The sequence below is a fragment of the Anomaloglossus baeobatrachus genome, unplaced genomic scaffold (genome assembly GCF_048569485.1).
Source record: "Anomaloglossus baeobatrachus isolate aAnoBae1 unplaced genomic scaffold, aAnoBae1.hap1 Scaffold_3095, whole genome shotgun sequence".
Taxonomy (NCBI): domain Eukaryota; kingdom Metazoa; phylum Chordata; class Amphibia; order Anura; family Aromobatidae; genus Anomaloglossus; species Anomaloglossus baeobatrachus.
The window spans coordinates 70,001-78,296 of NW_027442508.1; the positions used below are offsets into that span (position 1 = coordinate 70,001).

An 8,296-nucleotide genomic window follows, 5' to 3' on the forward strand; every position below is an offset into this window, starting at 1 on the left:
CAGGAACTCATTAAAAGCTACAGGAAGCGACTAGAGGCTGTTATTTTTGCAAAAGGAGGATCTACAAAATATTAATGTCACTTTTATGTTGAGGTGCCCATACTTTTGCACCGGTCAAATTTTGTTTAAATGCGGATTGCACATTTTCTGTTAGTACAATAAACCTCATATCAATCCAGAAATATTACTGAGTCCATCAGTTATTAGAAATATGAAACTGAAATAGCTGCTGCAAAAACCCAAATTGTTATAAAGAAAAAAGGTTAACATTAATAGGGGTGCCCAAACTTTTTCATATGACTGTATATATATATATATATATATATATATATATATATATATATATATATATATATTTATATTTTTTTTTATTTAATTTATTTATTTTTAATATGGTATGACTGAATCTTGTGTCTGAAGCGAAAGGCGACATGGACTTCTCAAGTCACATGTAATAAATGTATGCACTGAACTTGGCCTGTGATCTATGTACTGTTTTTAAAGTAATGTGTGATTGAAAGCTTAAGGGTGCCCTCACATGAGCGTATAACTCGGATGAGTATCGGAACGCATCACCCGTTATGGCCGCACACTCTCTGGACAGGAGCAGGTCAGCAGCATAGAAATACATGTGGCTGACCCGCTCCTGGCAGCAGAGAAGCCAGCCACGCTGGGTGATGTGTTCCGATACTCTTGCGAGTTATATGCTTGTGAGAGTCCAGCCTAAAAGATATAAAAGGAAGGCTTGAAAGCTAAGACTTGAGCCAGTTTTGATGGGTAAGTGCTGTGATATATTATTTGGATGTTTATAATGGGAATAGCTGCATTGCTGAAAGCCAATATTGTGCTCTCATAAAAACCATTTTCTCCAATGCCTTCTATTGGCACAATCCATTTTTTTTGGCATGCGAATTCTTACCCATTTGCCATAAGAAAGGGTGAAGCAGTGAATACATAGCTGCAGTCAAACAATACATCTCTAGTGCTCGCTTGTAGTAATACAGTAATGTATCGGCATTTCCCTCATTCTCCCCTCTATGCTGACTAGAAAGCACCGTTTGCCAGCTGTTGCTGCACCGTGAGTGCCACATGACCGCCCGCTCGACGCCGTGCAGAAGACGTTTTCTGCTCTTACAAGTTCACTTGGGCTTCAGTTAAGGCTTAGTGGTTTACACAGCAAAACATTTAATTAGATTCCAAAACTGTGCCAGGACAGCGCCCGGACTGGTAATACCAGCTCCACTGTAACCTCTAAGTGGTGTCATTTTGTAAACATGTAAGATTTGCTAATTACCTACCTTTACAATAGGTTGGGGGAGGAAAATAAATGCTTGCAATGGTATCAAATAGCAAAAAAGAAAACAGCTAAGGAAACTCAGTAAGCAAATTAAAATGCGTGTACTTTGGCTGTCTTTATAAAAAAAAAAAATAAAAAAAAAAATTGCTGGAGAAAACACAGTTACATTACATGATTGAAGAACCATGTGCGATCAAAAGCTAGTAGCCGTTCCCCGCACGGGCCGTCTGCCCTCCTGGCAGTCTTGGGTCGTGGAAGCCACACAGCTACTAGCTCTTATGCAGACATGGTTCCCAGCAGAATAGTTTTGGCTGGAGATCCCCTCGAGGAGCTCTAGTGCCGCGCCAACAGGTTCACCTGCTGTTATTCTACGTCGACCTGCACCATTTACATCTGTACATACAGACTTTTTATTTCCCCCTCAATTGCAACAATCTGGCACTCAGAAGATGGACTAGATTTACTTCCATACTTCCTCGCAATCTGTAAGTAGAAAAGGCTGGAGATTTGGCCCTGCTCGAATAGAGGAAGCAGGATAGTCATGTGGGGCCAGAGATTGGTCCTTGCGTGGAGAGGACTCTCATTTGACCTTTCATACCAATTGGTCCTGCAGGTGCCTCAGCTCACAACTGAGTGGAATGCAACTACATGAGCAGCAGAAGTTGTCTTTTAGGCATTTGTCATACATTTGTGTCCTGCAAAAGAGGTTCCTTGCCCTCGCCGGGTGCTGGAGGACTATGGGGATGACTGTGTCCTGTTCCATGTTTTTTCCAGTTGCTGTTGCGAACGTTCAGATTGGTGTGTTCCGGAATAAACAAAGCCACAAGGAGAGCAAGAAGCACAGAGCACGCTCCAAAGAGAAACGGGGGCCCGGGGATGATCGAATTCTGCATGGAGAGAGACAACTTGGATTAAGGACTGCGAGACATTCAGTACAGTAGTTTTACATTCTGTTTAGGTCACAATCATCCACCAAGCAAATAAAATTAAAGAGTAGCTGCGCTGAATCCAGTGACCACCAGGTCATGGAATAAGGGGCAGAATAAACCATAACTCGATCACTAAATATCACACACTTACCCAAAACAAAACTGGCTTGTTTTGAAGAAATTAGATACACACAGATCTTATACTAGAGTCACACAGAGCCAGAAGTGGATACAAAGAAGAAAACTCCAAAGGACTTACAGGGTTGGTCCACCAGGGCTGAGGAGTCTGTAAACCAAACCTGCGACTCAGACTCCACCAAAATGAACACCGACTCAGACTCCACAGCCTGTGGTGCACACAAATTTGTCATCTTACATATCTGATTACTCAGACCCCCGATTATCATGAGAATAGGGGGATGCTAAGTCCCTCTGTTGAATGGAGACGTAGTCTTGCATGTGCAATAACGCTCCATTCAAAATCTAAGCAGAAGCAGCAAAAAAACATCCAGCCCCGACTCCAAGGAAAATGTAGATAAATATATATATATAAAAAAAAACCCTTTTATTCCATTCTTTAAAAGTTCAAAAGGTACACCGGCAAATTCATACTGACATATAAAAATGGCTAGCAGTGAGGACAACGCGTTTCGGCAGAACGCCTTCCTCGGGTCTTATCCGCCATTATTCCTGAAGGTGTTACTCAGACCCAGATTATCATGGGAAGAGAGTTGCCAAGTCCCTGATGAATGGAAAAGTAGTCTTGCATGTTCAATAACGCTCCATTCAAAATCTAAGAGACCGAACAATATGGCTTCAGTCCCATAAACTGAACAATAGATACCAATGCTCCATTCATATATCTGCCCAGTTGCCCCTTCACGGCATATCTCGTAACTGGGTCCCTAACGCTATGCTAAAGCCTCTCTCTGGGTTAAAAACCTCCTGTGTATGGGCACGTAGGAACCTGCTATGTAAAATGAGATTACCTGTGGCAACTGGGGGGGGGAAGGGTGCACGGTCAGAAGGTATGACCCTCTTAATATAGACAAAAAAGACTGACTGCACGCGTCGAGCTGACGTGTGAACAGGTGCATAACTGAACATGACAAAATACAAAAAGAGACAGTTTGCACTCTGATAATGCTAAAGTATGGAAACCATGCTCCATTCAACCAGAGCCAGGTAAACACCGTTATATTTAGCTTCTGTGATCACTTCTAAAACTGCATTTTAGATTGTATGGCCAGTCCTATGGGATTGTCTCATGAAAAATAAATTGGGTTCCTTCTGTAGCAGATGCATGATTGCAAACCCCATTCAGATGTATGCAACGGTGACAAATCTGGCCAAGAATGTGAACATGCAATGTGACAATCTAGTTTCACAAGCAGTTTATAACAGGGATCCAGTGTCCCCTAGCAAAAGTAGAGACACACTTTTATGGATTTCAACTGGGTCCGTGAGAACCGCCTCTTACCTGACGGCAGCCGCGTCTCTTGATTAGCTAGCCTGTGACATTGCACCACGGAAGCCAATCTAGAAAGCTGAGGATGCGTGGGGTTCTCACAGCTCCCATCCAGCAGCCATAGATGTTGTGGCTGATGAATCCTGTCATGGGAATGGATTCCTACCAACTGTACTAATAACCCATTCATAACTGCGTGTGAAATGAGCAGACCTGGCAGAATATATGGGCAGCTCGGTGATTCAGTGATTAGCACCGTTTTGCAGCGCTGGGGTTCTAGGTTCTAATCCCACCAAGGACAATATCTACAAGGCGTTCATGTTCTCCCTGTGATTGCGTGGGTTTCCTCTGGATGCTACGATAATCCAAACACATACAGATAGGGAACTTAGATTGTGAGTCTCAATGGGGACAGTGCTGATTATCTCTGTAAAGTGCTGTGGAATAGATGATAGCGCTATATAATTTTACAAAACCTGTAAATGTGAGATTACAAATGAAACATACAACTTTCCTACTCCATCACATGGCATCAAGAAAGGTGTGTAATTATATATGCAGTATAGTAATCTTAATGCTCATTAATTGTAATGTATGAACAGAAGTACCTGTTGTGAATGTGATGTCGTCACCTTGTCCCTCGGCTCAGAGTCTCCTATTGGGTTTTCATCTAGTTCCACGTGAAAAATGTAAAATATGAAACCATACAGTGCAGGTCCAAGGCCATTACACAGCCCACGGATTCCTGTAATCATACCCTGGACAACACCTACAAAAAGACGGAAAATGGTGTTATTTTATGCCTTATCCTCATTAATTCCAGAAGATTTTCCAGAAAAATGCTCACGTTTCCCATAGACTTCCATTTGGCTTGGTACTCAAGCCCGTCTGAGCATCTGACCTGCTCGTTATGAGTACCGAGCATATAAGAATGGCAGTGCTTACACTCATCACTAGTCATTAATATCAGACTGTCAGGATCTGACATCTGGCACTCCCTCCAATCCACTGCCATCAGCTCATCAGCCGTGTACAGACAAAACTCTGCTCCGTAGGCTGTTTAGTGGCCGCTGCTGGATGCTGCAGGTGCGCTCCCATTCATTCATATGAGTGCGGCTACTAAATGTATGGAGTGGTGTTTTTCCTCTCCATACACTAACAGATGAGAATAGGTAAATCAATAACAAAGTATTGGCCAGCCGCTTTAAAAAGGCCTCTATCCCCAAAAGGGAAATCCCATATATTGATCCCTATCAATGTCAGGTGCTTGGCCAAGGTCATGTTCAGGACTGTACGTTTTTGCATTTGAGTTAATCAAGTTCCTACTTAAAGGGGATGTCCACTACTAGGACAACCCTTTTTCATTACACATTTATCGCCCAATTAAAATAAAAAAAAGCTTATTCTGACCTCCGGTGGTGGCACAGTTCCAGCAGTGTCAGCGCCCTATGTCACAGGGATAAAGTGAGGTTACGCGAGACCCGCACCAAATCACTGCAGGTTTCTCGTATCCGCATTGGGATGGACAGGAAGTGACCGTCAGCTCACCAGGTGCAAATATGTGGTGGGAATATGTGGTCAGGTTTTGCCATCTATTCCCGCCCCTGTCTGCTGCCTGGTCACTCCTTCAGGTAGGAGTCATTTCTATCACGTGATAGGGGTGTGTTTGAAATGCAGCTCATACAGTCTAACATCTACAGAAGCCAGGAAGCAGACAGGGGTGGAATAGATAGTAAAACCCCACCCACATATTCCCGCCCCTGTTGCACCTGTCAATCAAGTAGCAGTGCATTGCTGGAACTTTACTTGCATATATTTCTGAAATAAAACATCCAATCTCAGAACAAAAGCTATGCTTACATTCAGCATCCTAGCACCAGTATAGCACTGGCTTTACTTTATATATAAAAATCCTGCTGGATGGTTCTCTTTAAGTACATTAATTACGGAGCTTATGAGTCACTCAGTGTCATACAGACACAGAAGACATCAACAACGCATGATTAACCAGTTATTCCAACAGTAACAAAACAATATCACAGTATTTTTGCATCAGTGTTTGTATGCCAAAGCCAGGAGTGGAACTTAGAGAAAACAATAATTAAGAGATTGACAACTGTTCTGTGTTTTGTACACACTCCTGGTTTTGGCATACAAATACTGATGAAAAATACTGGTGTGTGAATGCGGCCTTAGAGGACATCACATGTTTAGTCCAGTTCACCTACCTTGCTGGTCGGCGTCTGCGGTCCGAGATACCAAAGCACTGACTGCAGGAAACGTAATGCTGGACATTGCAGCAACAGCTCCCGCTGCCCACATCATCCTGCAAGTGACAGGACATAGAGAAGTGTCAGCAGTGATAAAGATCTCAAGTGTGAAAAGTCATTTCCTGGGGTTAACAGTATAAAAAATAAGACCCTCCCCCCCCCCTCTGAAAACAGGACAATTACTATTAACCCCTTCACGACCGGCCAATTTTTCGCTTTTTTTTTTTTTTTCACCATTCTTTTTCTGAGACGTAACTTTTTTATTTTTCAGTCAATATGGTCATGTGAGGGCTCATTTTTTGTGGAACGAGCTGTACTTTTAAATGAAACCATAAGTTTTACCATATAGTGTACGGGAAAACTGCAAAAAAAAATCCAAATGCAGAAAAATTGCAAAAAAAAAGTGCGATAGCACTATTGTTTTTGAGATATTTTATTCACTGTGTTCACTATATGGTAAAAATGATGTGTGGGTGTGATGCCTCAGGTCAGTGCGAGTTCGTAGACACCAAACATGTATAGGTTTACTTTTATATAAGGGGTTAAAAAAAAAATCGGAAGTTTGTCCGAAAAAAGTGGCGCACGTTTTACGCCATATTCCGTGACCCAAAGCGTTCTCATTTTTCGGGATCTATGGCTCAGTGACTGCTTATTTTTTTGTGTCTCGAGCTGATGTTTTTAACGGTACCATTTTTGCGCAGATGCTACGTTTTGATCGCCTCTTATTGCATTTTGCGCAAAAGTTGTGGCGACAAAAAAAGTCGTCGTTTTGGCGTTTGGAATTTTTTTGCCGCTACACCGTATACTGATCAGATTAACTGATTTTTTTTGATCGGGCGTTTCTGAACGCGGTGATGCCAAATGTGTGTATATTTTTTATTTTTTTAACCCTTTAATTTTCAATGGGGCGAATGGGGGGTGATTTGAACTTTTAGGCTATGTGCGCACTGGAAAATGCAATTTTCTCAAGAAAATTCCGCAGGTATTCAAAGATTACCGCACCCGCGGTAAAAAAACGTGGCAAACCGCACCCGAAAACCGCATGCGGTTTGCTGCGGTTTTACCGCGGTATTGTTCGCGGTATTGCCGCGGTTTTGCTGCGTGCGGGTTGGGATGTGCTTTATTGCATTCAATGCAATAAAGCACATTGAAGAAAAAAAAAAAAAAAGTCATTTCACTCCTCTGAGATAGATAAAGAGACAGAAGAATAGATAGAGGGATAGATAGACAGAAAGAGGGATAGATAGATAGATAGATGGATAGATAGATAGATAGAGGGATAGATAGATAGAGGACAGATCGCTGCATTTCCCACGGTCGGCAGTGAGTTCACATTACCGGCCGTGGGAAATGACCGGTAATTACCTCTGCTGTCTGCTGCATTCATTCAGTGCTGTGTCTGTGACAGTCGCGGCTGGATGTAAGCAGCGCAGGACCTGTGGATTACGTCGGAGCTTTGTTTCGGGAGGGGTTAATAAAAAGGGTTGAGGCTTGTTTGTTTTATTTAAAATAAAGGATTTTTCTGTGTGTTTTATTCACTTTACTTACGGGTTGATCATGTCAGCTGTCTCAGACGCTGCCATGATCAAGCCTGGAGTTAATGGTGGCGATCCGCCACCATTAACCCCTTGTATTACCCTGACTTCCACTGCTACACGGCGGCAGGAAGAGCCGGGGACACGCCGGTGCTGCCGCATAATGCATGCGACAGTCCCGGGGCAGCTGCGGCTGATATTCTCGGCTGTGGGAGGTGGGAGTGAGGCAGGGGACATTAACCCTGCCCCCCGCCCTCCCCAGCCTGAGAATACCGGGCCGCCGCTGTGTGCTTACCTCGGCTGGACGGTAAATATACAGCGGAGCCCACGTTCTTTGTTTTCTATATTTCCGTTTTCTTTCTATGTGTGTTCTATGTCTGTGTCTGTGATCTGTGTGTGTTTACGCTCTGCTTTGCTTCCTCTTCCTGTAATGACATCACTTCCCTTGCAAAATCGCAGACAAGCGATGTACATTACCAGAGGTAAACCGCGAAATACCGCAGGGAAAAACGCAGGAAAACGCAGTGAACCGCACAGAATTTGCTGCCTGCGTTATTCCCTGCGGGATTTCACGATTACATTGGAGTCAATGTAGTGAAATCCCGCAGCGACGTGCGGAAAAGAATTGACATGCAATTGTTTTTGCTGCGGGAATCCCGCAGCAAAACATGCAGCTGTCAAATTCCGCCTAGTGCTTACAGGATTTTTTTTTTCCCATAGGTTTTGCTGGTGATTCACTGCAGAGATGTTATGAACATTTTCTGCAGCGAAAAATGCAGCAAAACCGCAAAAAATCC

The 8,296-nt window shown here is 43.2% G+C and overlaps 1 long non-coding RNA gene across 1 annotated transcript; it reads right to left on the minus strand.

Moving 5' to 3' along the window:
* Positions 1–1,223: 1,223 nt before the first annotated feature.
* Positions 1,224–6,015, minus strand: LOC142268744 (uncharacterized). Its single transcript, XR_012734366.1, has 3 exons — positions 5,923–6,015; positions 4,303–4,463; positions 1,224–2,184 (listed from the first exon to the last, which is right to left on the minus strand). It is a non-coding gene; the product is annotated as an uncharacterized LOC142268744 (long non-coding RNA).
* Positions 6,016–8,296: the final 2,281 nt, after the last annotated feature.